This window comes from Chenopodium album, chromosome 18, assembly GCF_948465745.1.
Source record: "Chenopodium album chromosome 18, dcCheAlbu1.1, whole genome shotgun sequence".
Taxonomy (NCBI): Eukaryota; Viridiplantae; Streptophyta; class Magnoliopsida; order Caryophyllales; family Amaranthaceae; genus Chenopodium; species Chenopodium album.
The window spans coordinates 27,628,095-27,645,134 of record NC_137851.1 but is presented as its reverse complement, the minus strand read 5'-3'; the positions used below and the strand labels follow the sequence as shown (position 1 = coordinate 27,645,134).

Sequence of the window (17,040 nt, the reverse complement as noted above, 5' to 3'; positions counted from 1 at the left end):
TATAAATCCAACCAAACCCCCAAAAACTACAAGTTACATGTTTCAATCAACACAACAACCAAAATTCCAACAACAAATACCAATATCAACAATCATCCATCAAATATATGCAAGATTTATCAAGAAAAATCAATCATCACTCAAAAATACCAAATTTCACAAAAACAACCATGAAACACAAAAATCATGCTCAAAATCAAGGTAAACAAACCAATGTAAAGAAATCAAGTGAAATTGACAAAAATAATACAAAGTTTAGAAGTATACCAAGATTGGAGACTCAAATTAAGCTTAGAGCACCACACACTACCGAAATTTGCCGAAAAACCACGAGAAACTTGAGTAGAAGTGATGAAATTTGAAAAATAAGGTAGATTATGTGAAGATTTGATGGAAAATTTGAAGAAAAGAGTAAGAGATTGATGATATGGGGTTAGGGTTTGAGAGTTTTTTTTAGAGAGAGAAGGGGAAAAGTAGAGAGGAGGTGAAAAAATAAGAGAGGAGAGAGAGAGGAGAGGACGTCCGGGTTTAAGAAACCCAGCAACCCGCGCGCTCTCCCGAAACAGCCGCGGTCTCGGGAACTCTCCCGCGCCCGCGTAGAGACCGCGGGGCAACCGCGGGGAGTTCCTGCCCAAAATTGCGATTTTCATACCTGATGGGTGTCGCGCCCTCTCCAAGGATGCCGCGCCCTCTCCAAAACTTCCCGCGCCCGCGGAGAGACCGCGGGGCAACCGCGGGAAGTTCCTGATCCATTTTTGACATTTTTGGTGAAATGAGGGCCACGCCCTCTCCAATTTGCCGAGGCCTCTCTAAACTCCCCCGCGCCCGCATAGAGACCGCGGGGCAACCGCGGAGAGTTCCTGATTTTAAATGCTCTTTAAAGCCGAAGAGGCCCCCGAGGTCTCTCCAAGCTCTCGGGGAGCCCTCTCCCCTGCACTCTAAACTCTTCACAAAACTCCTTCTTTCCAACATGAGATGATAATAGGCTACCTACAAAACAAACATAAAACCAACACAACATAAGATCAAAAATTAATCAAGGAAAATTTTAAGAAAAGAAAAGAAAAGAAAAATGAGATGAGAATCCGGGTTGCCTCCCGTAAGCGCTTTTGGTTAACGTCGTTAGCTCGACGTGCACCACCCTCTCAAGGCGGCTTGAAAAGAATCATTTTGTGAACAAGACCAACAAACACTCCATCAAAGTACTTCTTGAGCCGATGACCATTAACCTTAAATGAAGATGAGGAATCCAAAGGAGAAATTTCCACGGCACCATTACCAAAAACATCCTTCACCAAGAATGGACCACTCCATCTTGCCATGAGCTTTCCGGGGAACAACTTCATTCTAGAATTGTAGAGGAGGACTTTGTCACCTACACAAAACTCCTTTTTCTCAATCAACTTGTCATGAACCTCTTTGGAGCGAGCTTTGTAGGTGCTAGCACAATCGTAAGCATCAAGCCGAAGTTCTTCTAACTCATGAAGATCCAACCACCTCTTCTCTCCCGCACTTGCTAAGTCAAAATTGATCTTCTTGATGGCCCACAAGGCACGATGTTCAAGCTCAACCGGGAGATGGCATGATTTGCCATAGACAAGGCGATATGGAGTGGTACCAATGGGTGTCTTAAAAGTCGTCCTATAAGCCCAAAGAGCATCATCCAATTTGTCCGACCAATCCTTTCTATTGCGAGCAACCGTCTTCTTAAGAATAAGCTTGATTTGACGATTTGAAACCTCAACTTGGCCACTCGTTTGAGGATGGTAGGGAAGCCCAAATCGTTGATGCACACCATGTTTCCTCAACATCTTTTGAAAGGCATTATGGACAAAATGGGATCCATTATCACTTATCACCGCTTTTGGGACACCAAACCTTGGAAAGATGATTTTCTTAAATAACTTCAATACAACCTTGTGATCATTTGTTGGAGAGGCAATGGCCTCAACCCACTTAGAAACATAGTCCACCGCCACAAGGATATATTGATTCCCGTATGAAGAGGGGAATGGTCCCATGAAGTCAATTCCCCACACATCGAACACCTCCAATTCAAGGATAGGTTGTTGAGGCATCTCATTTCGCTTGGAAATGTTCCCAACTCGTTGACATCGGTCACATGACTTAACAAAGCCCCATGAGTCCTTGAAGAGATGTGGCCACCAAAAACCACTTTGAAGAACCTTGGTAGCGGTCTTGGAAACACCCATGTGCCCACCACTAGGGTCCGAGTGGCACATCCTTAAAACACTAGGCACCTCTTCATTTGGAACTCAACGCCTAAGCAAGCCATTAACCCCACGTTTGTATAAGATAAGATCATCCCACAAATAGTCCCTTGCCTCTCTTTTGATCTTCTTCTTTTGGTTCTTTGAGAAAGAGGGTGGAAACTCCCCACATGCTAGAAAATTGACTAAATCGGCATACCATGGGAGTTCCTTCACCTCTATGGCATACAAGAAGTCATCAAGAATTCTATCTTCTATTGGTAGACCATCATCATGAATTTGATCCCCTTCAAGGCGAGAAAGATGGTCCGCCACAACATTCTCCGCACCCTTCTTGTCCCTAATCTCAATCTCCAAAGTTTGCAATTCAAGCACCCATCGAATCAACCTTGGCTTGGACTCTTTCTTGGCAAAGAGATACTTGAGGGCCGCATGATCCATGAAGACTATGGTCTTGGAACCCAACAAGTAACACCGGAATTTCTCAAAAGAGTGCACAATTGCCTAAAATTCTTTTTCCGTTGTTGTGTAGTTCTTTTGAGCCCCATTGAGAGTCTTGGACATATTGTAAATCACATGAAGCTTCTTGTCTACCCTTTGTCCCAAAACACCTCCAATCGCCCAACCACTCGCATCACACATCAACTCAAAAGGAAGATCCCACCTTGGGCCTTGAACATTAGGAGTAGAGATTAGGGCCTTCTTCAATCTATCAAATGCCTTCAAGCATTTTTCATCAAAATTGAACTCAACATCTTTTTGAAGAAGGTCATTAAGGGGCTTAGCAATGAGTGAAAAATATTTGATGAATCTTCTATAAAAACCCGCATGACCAAGGAACGATCTCACTCCTTTGACATTCACCGGGGGTGGAAGTTTCTCAATCACTTCAATTTTGGCCTTATCCACCTCAATGCCTCTATTTGAAATCTTGTGCCCAAGCACTATACCTTCCTCCACCATAAAGTGGCACTTCTCCCAATTCAAAACAAGATTGACTTTCACACATCTTGCCAAACACTTCTCAAGATTCACAAGGTACTCCTCAAAAGAAACACCCCCCACCGAAAAGTCATCCATAAAGACCTCCATTTCTTCCTCCAACATATCTCCGAAAATACTCATCATGCACCTTTGGAAAGTAGCGGGTGCATTGCATAACCCAAAGGGCATTCTCCGGTAGGCAAAGGTCCCATAAGGACATGTGAATGTGGTCTTTTCTTGATCATTGGGGTGGATGGGGATTTGGAAGAATCCGGAATACCCATCGAGGAAACAATAAAACTTGTGCCTTGTTAGTCTCTCAAGCATTTGATCAATAAATGGAAAAGGAAAGTGATCCTTCTTGGAAGATTTTTTTAGACGTCTATAGTCTATACACATCCGCCAACCGGTGACTGTCCTAGTTGGAATGAGCTCACCCTTCTCATTCTCAACCACGGTCATGCCCCCCTTCTTTGGAACAACGTGGACGGGGGAGACCCACCTAGAGCTAGAGATGGGGAATATGATTCCCGCATCCAATAGCTTGGTGATCTCCTTCTTAACTACCTCTCCCATTTGGGGATGTAGTTTCCTTTGTCGTTCAATAGAGGGAAGGGCGCCTTCCTCAAGCGTTATGTGGTGTTGGCACAAGGCGGGGCTTATACCTTTAAGGTCATCAATTGTGTACCCCAAAGCACCTTGGTGTTTTCTCAAAACAGCACATAACGCTTGAGCTTGGCTCACGCTCAAGGATGCACTAACTATCACGGGGTAAGTGGAATTAGGGCCCACGAATTCATACTTAAGGTGTGATGGTAGAGGTTTGAGCTCTACCATAGGCACACCTTTACCTTCTTGTGATGTGGCCGCTTGCAAAGCTTCATTGCTTGATATTTTCAAGCACGTTTTCTCATCCACTTCCTCCACACTCCCATCAAGTAACTCCTCATAAAAAGTCATCTCCTTGCATGATGCACCTACCTTGTCTTTGTTCAACAAAACATTCTCAAGAGCATTGTTAGAAGTGAGCAAGTGCTCATGCGTGGAAGACACAACAATATCAAGTGAATCAATCATCATACAATTTTCCAAAGAAGAACATGGATACTTCATGCTCTCATTCAAATCAAATTCTATAACCTCTTCACCTACCTTAAGGGAGATCTTTGCACTCCTCACATCAATCATGGCTCCCGAGGTAGCAAGAAAGGGTCTACCTAAAATGATTGGAATGGTAGCATCTTCATCCATTTCAAGAACAACAAAATCCATGGGAAACACAAACTTCCCCACCCTCAAAGGGACATCTTCTACCTTACCTTTTGGAAATTTGACAGACCTATCCGCTAATTGCAAGGTAATGTTAGAAGGTAAGAGTTCCCCTAGCTCAAGTCTTTGATAAACCGAATATGGCATTAGGCTTACACTAGCTCCCAAGTCACATAAGGCATTATCAATTTGCATCTTGTTAATGGCACAAGGGATGGAGAAGTTTCCGGGGTCTTTCAACTTGGGTGGCATTTTGTTCATGATGATAGCACTATAATTTTCGGTCAAATTGATGGTCTCCACAACCTCACAAGTTCTTCTCCCACTCAAAATGTCTTTGAGGAATTTGGCATAGTTTGGCATTTAGTTGATCACATCGGTAAAAGGTAAAGAAAGGTGGAGTTGTTTTAGCATCTCAATAAATCTCCCAAATTGTTCATCCAATTTGTGTGTCATGAATTTTTGTGGGTAGGGGAGCTTGGGTCTCACAATTTCTTTCTCTACTCTAACCTCTCTAGGTGTCTCAACCACTACCTCATCCAATGATGCCCTATCCCCCTCATTCTCAACCAAAACCTCCCTAGGAATCTCCTTATCTACACCCTTCCTAGGCAATCTCTCCTCAAGAACCTTTCCACTCCTTGTAACAATAGCATTCACGGGTTTCTTGGGATCAAGACCTTGGGAAGGTAAAGAAGAAGGGCTTGCATGATCTTTCAAGGCATTAGCAAGTTGAGAGATTTGGTTTTCAAGCATTTTATTGTGGGTCATCATTTCATTGAATTTTTTATCACTAACGGCCATGTATGTGTTCAACAACTTGGTTTGATTCTCAATTATCTCCTCCAAATTAGTCCTAGGTGAAGAAGGTTGGGAATAGGAACTTTCACCTTGAGTCTTTGGAACAAATCCGGGTGGGGGACCTCTTTGAGAATTATTTTGAAAATTACCCCTTCCTTAATTGTTCCAATTACCCCTATTTTGACTTTGACCATAACCTTGATTATGGTTTCCACCACCTTGATTATGATTACCACTACCTTGGGTATGATTTCCATAACCTTGGTTTTGGTTACCATAACATTGGCCTTGATTACCATAATTTTGGTTTTGATTTTGGCCACTATAACCTTGGTTATTATAGCTACCACGAGAACCTTGGTTCCCTTGGTTTCTATAACCACCACCTTGATTATAGTTGTCAAAATTGCCTTGGCCTTAGTAGTTCCTATTCCATTGACCTCTTTGATTATCAAACCTTTGACCATTGTTATTCGACACATAATTCACATGTTCACTCTCATGGTTATCAAACTCATCAACACATTCATTAGGACAAGTACTAGAGTCATGATCATACGATCCACATGCGTCACAAAACAAGCAACCCATAGGCATATTATGTGAAGAGGGAGGGGGTTGAGAGTTAGAGGGAGTACCTCTCCCCTTAAATTGGGAGGGAAGATTTGAAGCTTGAGAAGAGGAAGAAGTACTCTCCAACTTAGCTTTGATTGCGGTGACCTCCTTTCCTAAGTTTGTCATTTGGGAGGAAAGGTCGTTGATCGCATTTAAATGGTCCACCGAGTACAATGAAGATTGCTTGCTTGAAGAGTCCCTCTCCCCATCTTGCCAATCCCTATAGTATGTCACCACGTCCTCAATGATGTCCACAACTTCTTCTTCGGTTTTGTTCATGATAGGGCCCCCGGCCCCTCCATCAAGGCATGACTTGCCTTGGGGACTTAAACCGCCATAGAAGATTTGGATCACTTGGTATGTTGGGATTCCGTGGTGAGGGCACTCCCTTTGATACTCTTTGAATCTCTCCCATGCTTCGTAAAGGCTTTCACTTGGTCTTTGCTTTAACCCTTGAATCAAGGCTCTTGCCTCCGCCGTCTTCTTTTGAGGGTAGAAGCGGGACAAGAAGACCTTTGTGGCATCGTCCCAAGTTCTCAAGGAGTTGGGCTTCACCTCTTTGTCTAGCCACTCCAAAGATCTTCCTACTAGAGAGAAAGGGAACAACTTGAGGCGGATGAATTCTTGAGAAACCCCATTGACTTTGATGGTGTTGCAATATTTTTCAAACTCCTTAAGATGGTTCAATGGGCTCTCATTCTTGGCCCCACTATATTGCCTTCTCTCAATCAAGGTGATCATTGCCGACCAAATTTCGAAGTCATTTGCCGGTGTAGTAGGTGGAGCTATGCCGCTCTCAAACCTATATGCACCGGGCACTCCAAGCTCCTTCAAGGCCACTCTAGGATTTTCCCCCATGCCTCGCTCTTCTTGAATCTCTTCTTCGCTTGAAGAACTATAACCCAAGGATCTATTAGCCACTCTTCTTCTTGAAAGAGTTCTCTCTATTTCCGGATCAAGGGGAACAATGGAACGATCACGGGTTCTATGCATGCAAAACTCAAAGAAAATATTAGTAGCACGGCTACAAGTGTAGCCTAAAGAAACAAAATCTTTTTGTATTTTTCAAATAAAATGAAGTAGACTCAACAACAAAAGCTAAGCACCAATAGCATTCCCCGGCAACGGCGCCATTTTGGCATGAGGAAAATGCATGTCGTTATCTACCCTTTCCCCAAGTCAAACTAAATTTGTAAACACCTAACCAACCTTATATGAATATAGGGCAAGTTAAGGGTCGATCCCAAGGGAATGCAATGAATAAAACTAAAGTCTAAATCAAGTTACCTCGAAGTCGAAATTGAGATTATGGTTGGTACTAAAGTGAACTAAATCAAATTTAACAAGTAACCAAAGGTCGAAACACTAGGGATATGGGTTCCACATGCAAGATCAATGATAATGCTAGTTTAAAGCTCAATCAATTAATTCAAGTATTGCAATGGACAAACAACAGTAGCAATCAAGAGAGTTCAAATGCTATCTCCTATTGGCCAATCTAGTGGTCACTATGAAAGGCAAACCAAGAAGAATCACAAGCAAACTCAATCAATTAGAGCAACCTTCAAATCAATTGGTCATGTCATTAAGAGTTGCAATGCAATCTAGATTAATCTTATAGGGTGATCAATCCTAATCTAATCAATCTCATGCAAAACTATGTCAACCAATTTAATTGCAACAAATCAACCAATCAAAGAGCATCAACTAGCAATTCCATTAATCAAACATGCTTCCCCCTTTCCCTAGCAACTAATCTACTCACTAATCATGGTGAAATTCAAGAACAAATAACTAGAAATTGCATTGATCATCATTCTATATCAAAATCTAATAGAAATCAAAGTATTCAATAATATCAAATCAAATCCAAAGAAAAACAAGCATCAAGCAAAAATCAAATAGCAAGTAAGTAAAAGATGAAAGAAGGAAGAGATTCTCACTAATATTGATGATTGAAAATGAAGAAATCCAAACTTGATTGATTAAATGTTGAGTTACAAATCCAAAACCAAGAACTTCTCTCTAACATCTCTCTAGATTCTCTCTCTAAAACTAAGCTAATGAAATATTATCAAAAAGTTGGATTCAAAAAGGAAATACAATTCTATTTATAAGCTAAGGAGAAAACGGCAGCTCCCGCGCCCTCTCCCGATAGACCCGCGCCCGCGGAGAAATGGGTACGGAACCCTCCGCGGGCTATCTAGGCAGCACCCGCGCCCGCGGCATCAGGGACCGCGCCTGCGGCAATAACTTCCGCGCACACGGCATGATCCCCTGCTCCCAAAGGCTGATCAGGGGGCCGCGGTCTCTCTGAGTGGAGAGACCTCTCCATTTTGCCCGCGCCCGCGGGAAGCCCTCGGGGCAACCGCGGCAAGTTCCTGCCTCATTTTGACACTTTTAAGCATCTTGGGCCCGCGCCCGCGGCAAGATGGCCCGCGCCCGCGGCCTGCTGGAAATACCTTGGAGACCTCTCCGAGGCCTCTCCAAGGCCTCTCTAAGCCCTCTCTAGTCAAATGCTTCTTCCTTGCTTGATCATTGAGGTCCCGAATTGCATCCTTTGCCAAGGTGAATCTTACAATACCTACACAAGTAAACAAAGGAAGGAAATAAAAGGGAAAAAGAGCAAAATAAAGGAAAACACGATAAAAACACGAGAATCATAAAGAAAAGAGGAAAAAGGAGAAACTAGAGGAAAAAGGACCAAAATTAAGAGAAGAAAGCAAGAAAAGGGGAAAGAAATAACCTAAAAGACTACCCTATGAGTGCCATAAATGACACTCATCACCTACTCCTAGGATAATTAGTAGCCAAGTCCCGACAGACATTTCCTTATTTGATGTAATGGTTTCTGAAATCAATAATATGTCTTCTTTTCCTTACTCCTAGTCATTCTTTAACCCAAAATGATGAGCATTGCTTAACTAACAATGAATGTGACAAAGAAATAATTAAAGCAATGGAAGCACTTGAGAATAAAACACCAGTAATTGAAGATACTGAAACGGTGGATACCTTAAAAGATCCAAACATCAAAAGAGATGTTAAAATCGGACTAACCCTTAATAAAGAAGAAAGAACCTGTTTAATTAATCTACTAAAAGAATATATCGATGTATTCGCTTGGTCATATGAAGATATGCCAAGAATAAATAGAGAAATAGCTCAACACACAATACCACTAATTACAGGAATGAAACCTGTAAAACAAAAGTTACGTCGAATGAAACCCGACGTAGCTCTTAAAATAAAAGAGGAAGTTCAAAAAAAAATAACTACAGGTTTCATTAGGGTATCTAAATACCCCGAATGGGTTGCAAATGTGGTGCCAGTTCCAAACAAAGATGGAAGGGTAAAATTGTGTGTCGACTATAGTGATCTAAATAAGGCAAGTCCAAAGGACGACTCCCCTTTACCACACATCGACATTTTGGTAGATAATACAGCGAATCATGCGCTTCTCTCATTCATGGATAGATACGCAGGGTACAACCAGATTCACATGGCCGAGGAAAGTATGGAAAAGACTACATTCAAAACACCATGGGGCACTTACTTTTACACGATAATGCCATCGAGTTGAAAAATGCGGGTGCCACTTACCAAAAAGCAGTGACTGCCCTACTACATGACATGATGCACAAAGAAGTTGAAGTCTACGTGGATGATATGATTGTAAAATCAAAATATCGTCCAGGACATGTAGTAGCCTTAAGAAAGTTCTTCGAAAGGCTGAGGAATACAACATGAGATTAAATCCATCTAAAAGCGCTTTTGGAGTCACCTCAGGAAAACTCTTGGGATATGTCATTAGCTCTAGAGGAATAGAGATAGACCCAACCAAGATTAAAGCAATTATGTCATTGCCGCCTCCCAAAACCAAGAAACAGATTCGAGGATTCATTGGCCGGTTGCAGTACATAAGTAGGTTCATATCCAAGTTAACCACAATATGTGAACAAATATTCAAGAAACTTAAAAAGAATGTGCCATTAATATGGGACAACGAGTGTCAAAAATCCTTGGAAAAGATCAAAGCCAACCTCGCTAATCCTCCCGTATTAGCACCAGCGCTCCCGGGAATCCCTCTTAGGTTGTATTTAATAGTCACCAAAGAGACAATGGGGGTTATGCTCACAAAAGAAGTAGAAGGAAAAGAAAACACCATATACTACTTAAATAAAAAGATGCTCATGTATGAAGTACGCTATACACCACTTGAGAAATTGTACCTCGCATTAGTGTGGGCCACAACCAAGTTATGATACTACATGCTCGTTTATACGGTCTATGTGGTATCTCGCATGGATCCACTAAAGTATCTCTTCGAGAAATCTACACTTAATGGGCGAATATCAAGATGGATAGTCAATTTAGCCCAATTTGATGTAAGGTTTATCCCTCAAAAGGCTATCAAAGGATTAGTGGTCTCGGACTTCTTGGCGGATTTACCAATAGAAGATTCGACACCAATGCATGAAAATGAGTTTCCAGACGAAAACTCAATGCTTACAGAAGATGATACTTAGACATTATAATTTGAAGGAGCATCAAACAAAAAGGGTTGTGGTGTAGGAGTATTATTAGTATCGCTTAAAGAGGAACATGTCCCAATCTCCATAAAGTTAGATTTTGACGTTACCAATAACGCTGCGGAATATAAAGCATGCGTGGTAGGCCTCAAAACAGCTTTGGCATTAGGAGTAAAGAAACTTCGAATATTCGGAGACTCTTCTTTGATCATCAATCAAATTTCCAAAAGATGGAAAGTAAGGAGCGAAAGCTTAGCCCCTTACCAAACATATTTGAAAACTCTCACCAATCAGTTAGAAAAGGTAGAATACACATATCTACCAAGAGAGGAAAATCAATTTGCCGATGCCTTGGCAAGAATAGCCTCGATGGTCAGAATTCCCACGGAAATTGAGCAAATGCCTTTGACAATAGAAAAGAGGCATAAACCCGCTTACATTCAAGCTATAGAAGACGATGAAGTAATCCAAGAAGAAGAAGAAGAAGAACAAGAACCTTGGTATACGGAGATCCTTAACTATGTCAACAAAGGGGAATATCCACTCCACGCTAACAAGAGAGCTAAAGGAGCCTTAAGCCTTTTGGCTCCCCAATATGTACTCATAGACAATGAGCTACACAAAAGGGTGCCTAAAGGTCAAGCTCTTTTATGTGTAGGCAAAAAGGAAGCACAAAGGGCAATGAGAATAGTCCACGAAGGAGTATGTGGAACACATGTGAATGGCAAGATGCTAGTCCAAAAGATAATGCGCGAAGGATATTATTGGACTTCCATGAACAGGGACTGTCATCATTATGTAAAAAGATGCCCTAAATGCCAAATATACGCTAATTTGCAGCACATTCCTCCGTCACTCCTTTACACCTACAAATCCCCATAGCCGTTCTCAACATGGGGAATATATATCATTGGAAAGATCACCCCTCCTGGAACAGGAGGTCATGAATACATCCTGGTAGCAATCGATTACTTCACGAAGTGGGTCAAAGCAGCATCATATGCAAAACTCACTGACAAGCATGTAGCACTCTTTATTGAAAGGAATATTATATGTCGATATGGAGTCCTACATGAAATGATAAGTGACAATGGAACTCACTCTCAAGCAGAATGTGAAGAATTGCTACAAAATTATGGCATTCAACATCATCACTCTTCCCCTTATAGGCCTCAAGCAAATGGTGCAGTAGAGGCAAGCAATAAGAATTTAAAAACCATCATCGAGAAAATGACAGAAAATTACAAGGATTGGCCTAACAAACTCCATTTCGCTCTTTGGAGTTATCACACGTCAATTCGCTCATCAACATGAGATACGCCATTTTCCTTAGTCTATGGAATGGATGTCGTACAACCTGTAGAGCTAGAAATATATTCCCTACGCATTGCATTGGAAAGTAAACTCGATGAATTCGAATAGACTAGAGCAAGATATGAGGAGCTAATTCTACTTTATGAAAAACGACTAGAAGCTCTACATCATAATCAATGATACCAAACTCGTATGGCTAGACACTTTAACAAGAAGGTCAAGACAAGAAACATTAAACTAGGAGACTTGGTATTAAAGGCATTAAGGAAAAATGTTCTAGATCCAAGAGGCAAATTTAGGCCTAATTGGTTTGGACCATATGTTGTCAAAACCATGCTATCGAGGGGTGGCACAAAGCTAACTGATATGGATGGAAATGAATTCTCAAACATAACAAATCTTGACCAACTTAAGAAGTACTACCTATAATCACTTGATTAAGATACTCAAAAGAGCTATGTTTAGCCTGATTTCTTAGGAAAGGATACGTAGGCAACCCTTTACAGGTGCGGCCACTTTAATCTTCACAAAAGACAATTCGTCAACATATAACGAACGGTGCGCAAATATCTAGTCCAGCGCGACACGCCACATCTGTCCCACAACGACAGGAAGCAGCGCATCGCGATAAGCACATCGTGCTGCGATAAATTCAAACTCGCAGCGCCAAAAGCTATGCATCAAGCTGGGCGAATTTCGGTGTTTTTCGGAAATTTTTGACTTCCATACTCGAATATTTCTCGGAAATAATTCAATACGTTTTCATTGCTTTAATAAATTTTTAATGTAAAAGTCGGTTTAATTTAAAAAGCTGAAAATTGCAAAAATTACATTATTGATGGAATTTTAAATAAAGCATAAAAATAAAATTGACTTAAAATTAAAACTGTCTAATAAGTTGAAAGTAAAGTAATGCTCTAATATGTCTTTTCCTTTCTAGCCCTTTTCCAATTCTTGTCTGCCTCTTCTTCATCATCCATCACTTTTGCTAGTAAACATCCTTTAGAAGATCTACACTCGATTTTGGTGTTGATAGTTTTTTCAATAGCCATAACACCGTGCTTGTTTTCAACCCCAACTTTCTTCTCTGCAGAGTCATCTTTTCTTTTCTCTTAACCCTTAGTAGTATTTTTCTTCTTACGCATGATAGGAGTCTTGAATTCAACTCTTTCACCCGAGAGCTCCTTAGGAGGAATTTTCTTATCCCCTAGGCTATCTTTCATATTGGTCTTACTCAGCTTTCGGGCTTTGTTCTTGTCCTTTTGAGATCTACCAAGTAGCCATTGCTTCACATCCCTAGATAAAGAAGATTGGACCTTTTGGGTAACAACTTCCCATAAAGGTCCAACACACCAATAGTCATCAAATCTCTCTACATCCTGTGAAACAGGAAATTCATAGGGACGACAAATATCACCAGAGGGAACAGTTTGAGCAAGACCATATTCGCTCCATACCCTAAAAGGGTAATAAAAAGTCAACTTTGACAAGCTAGGAAGACGGCAAAAAGGTTGACTGTTGACACCAACCATCTTTTCAGTTTTCCACCAAGGAACGACCCACTTGATGTCAAAGTCGCGAGTTTCAAAATTCTACTCCACTCCCGGCGGCCCATCTTTATGGAAAAGCGTTTCTTCCGTCTTACAAAACAATTTGGTGTATATTTGTGAACATTGTCAGAAGGGCTAACTAATTCAAGTTTCTCCATTAACCATATCTGTAAAAATTCAATGCAAATAATCAGTATTACTATACAAAATTAAATATTTTTGATATCTGTAATTAAAAGTATTAATTGGAGAACCTGGATGAGGTGCTTTTGGATTCTTTTTTAATTCATCTAAACCAAGCATGGTTTCTCCAACAATCAAAGGCATTGGATTTCTACTTAATTCAATTTGCTCCATGACAGATGCTAAAATCGCTTGGCCCTCCTGAATATTACCACTAGTAAGGAGATATTGGTTTAACATGCAAAAAAGGAAGGCTCTCCTCCAATAAACATGAAAAGACTCAGAGCGTGGTCTGTCAAAATAAAAACGTGCAGGTTCCTTCAGATTAACCACATTCCCATGCACTATATCTTTTAAGTCCTTGTCCCTAAGGTTAAGGAAATGCTCAAAATCTTTATAATAATACCTGCTAATTTTAGGAATTACCGCAAGATTTAGGGAAGGGAAGCCTAGAATGGCACCAAATTCTTCCGGTAAAGGACAAATTTCGTCATAACCAAGTCTAAAGTAATGAGTATCTAAATCCCAATACTATAAAGCGGTATGAATAAAGTCTATGTCAAGATCTACCCCCTTTATACCATATATACCCCCTAGTCAGAAAAGTTAAGCTCTTTTCTCTCCTTAGCGGTCAAAGACCGGCACTACTCACGAGTAAAATCGCTAAAACTCTTAGACATGATTACTTGATGAGAAATAAAAGCTAGAATTATTTTTAATTTTTTCAATGTATACATAATCGATAGATTTGGGGGCTATTTATGCATAGACCTAACGCAAACCGAATCCTTTAAGGATTCGGAAAAATATCACCAGCGCCATGCGACAGAAATCACACATTGCGTGATGTTTGTCGCATCGCGACAAGATTTTCGCATTGTAACAACCAAGCTCATGCCACGTCAGCCTAACGCGCAACGCTCTTCGTGTTTTTTTTTACTTCGACTCGGTTTCGCACTATGATTTTACGGTTTTTACCTTTTTCAAAGCCTTATCCACTCAAAACCAACTTTATAACAAACACTTGTCCCATATTTAATTATTTTGAGTTTAATTAAATTTAAGTTTATTTAAGTCAAACTCGACTTTTGTTTTCCATTTTTTCATTTTGGGGGAGAAAGTCGGATACCCTCCATTGATAATAAAAATGACGGAAATTTTTGCGCAAAAAGTTAGTCATATTTTTCACACACTCACATACACATAAAATGAAAAATAAAAAATGCAAGGCTAAAATAGACATAGTAATCATATATATATATATATGTACAAAGTGTCTAACACAAGTGATAAGTCGAGAAAGCAAAGTCCTATAAAGTTGAAATAATAACATACACAGGTACAATTATGACTGCGGAGGACGCAGATGATGAGGAACTCCGAAGGTATTTAAAAACTGTGTAGTCTGTTGAGTCAACCCCTTGCCAGCATTCTGATCACTAGTTGTTGGGATTGAGATAGTAGGGCCAGTCCATTCTGCCTCACCCTGCGGCTGTACTCCCAAATGCTGAGGATGCTGTGGCTGCTACGACAACGAGCCAACCTCATACGTCCCACCGCTCGCTGAAGGAGCCAATGTCGTGCCTCCTTAGCCGGTCGGTCTCATTGATACACCCTCAGACAAAGAGTCAGAGCCCTCTAGTCTGGCAGTATGGCCCGACTCTGCTCGACCGCCCTGACTTCGAGCTCAGGTACGGCGATGCCTCGAGTTAGACCCCAATCTCTCCCTCCTAGCCTCGGGTCTCGTACGAGTGCGCATCGGAGGAACAGGCTGAAATATAAAAAGCAAACTAAGTCAAGTAAAGAAGGACAAATGTAAACAAACATAAGAGGAGGTCAAGAGAAATACCTCCAGGCCGTCATCACCGCAACGACAGGTAGCTCGGTGGCTCAACCTCATGAGCTGGTAACGAAAGGCGTCCATGCCTCTCGCCATCCTTGTCAGCACGTCACAAGAAAACTGTCAAGGTTGCAAAGTTAGAGATAATTAAAATATACATGCGATAAAATGACAAATAAAGCGACTCCTCTATGAAACTCCATGTCTCGGGAGCCAGGGGAATCATCTCCTCAACCGCACCAAAAGTGCCTTGGTAAACGATGGATGTCGGTGGAGGCACAAACTCTGCTAGGGGGCTATCAAAATAAACCTAAGCGATTAGAATGTGCTAGGGGGCTATCAATGGACTATATAAAAGAATACAAAAGGTACCTCTGCCCTCTCTAGAAAGCAAGGTGGTGGGGCCAAACGCGGCAAAAGCCTCTCCCCATAACTCCGGTTCAGATGGACATGACTACGCCAATCCATACCCGTTGGCGACCTAGCCCCCAGAGCCCTCAGCCTCGTCTGATCGAACATGTGTCGTGGAGGGCGAGTAGGAACAACAAGGGACCCTGAGGAGTGCTGAATCGCAACTCTCACACCCAAACATACTACAACGTCGTATGTCCCCTGAAAATACCGACATTGAGCCGTGTACAGAACAACCAATGCGGGAAAATCGAAATCAGCCCATGCCGAAACTGAACATCAAGCTCCTACAAAACGAGTGTCCATAAGATCAAATCCTACTAAGGGGTAATATAAGCAAAAGTGCTAAGAAGGAATATCGAGTGAATCAACTCTCAAACATGAGCAGTAGCAGTGTGGTCACTATAGCGGTCTCCCCAACTAGCAGCAATGGGGAGCCCTCAAGGCAAAGGCCTCGCTGGTGAAAAAGACGGAAAATACTCGTAGAACCAGACCTATGAAACAAGGAAGCGTCAGTAAGTGCTAACACAAAAACGAAGACAATCTTTGGTTAAAGAAAGTAGAGTATACCTCTACGAGTCTCCAGAAACTAGAAAGTGTGACTTCCTCATCGAACCTGCGATGGCGACAAGAAAGTCGCAATCCAAGCAGGAAGTCAGCATAGGCCAAGCTGGCCCAATCATATGATCTTGCCATACGAAGGTCGCGAAGAGCAGGCATATAGTAGAGCAGCACGCGGCTACCCTTGTCACGAGAGAAGGTCCCCGACAGAAGAATCAAAGCAAAAATGCGCACCCGTTGCTCCGGGGTGGTCGCACCATCTTGAAAGGCCTTTGCTAGCTTGGTCCGACGAATACACCAGGCACTAATTTGCGTCGGCCGAGCCTTGCTGCGAGCTCGAACAGCGATGGGGCCGAGTAACTCCTTTACCTTTGGGGAGAAAACCTTGATGTCGCTGCCAAATGGAACCACAGTTGACCGGAACTCCAGTCCGGTGATGAGAGTGAAGTCGAGAGGAGTGACCGTCATCTCACCCCAAGGAAAGTGAAAGGTGCTGGTGGTGTTCCAAAAGAACTCCACCAAAGCTTGAACTAGAGAACGGCTCGACGAAAAAGAGTACAGAGCTCGAGTGGCCTGGAGCAAAGAGGTCAGACCACAAGACTCCCATAACTCGCGTAACCCATTGTTGTCGCAAAAGCGAAGATCGTACAGCTGACCAATGGTCTCGTTGCCTGAGCCATGGCAACAGACTCGATCACCGGTCATCCCAAGCCGCACCCGCTCCGAGATGTGAAACTCGGGCACAAAGT

General features: G+C 41.9%; 1 pseudogene; it reads left to right on the top strand.

Moving 5' to 3' along the window:
- The first annotated feature begins 6,267 nt into the window (after nt 1–6,267).
- Nucleotides 6,268–6,366, top strand: LOC145593302 (small nucleolar RNA R71; annotated as a pseudogene).
- The last annotated feature ends 10,674 nt before the right edge of the window (nt 6,367–17,040 follow it).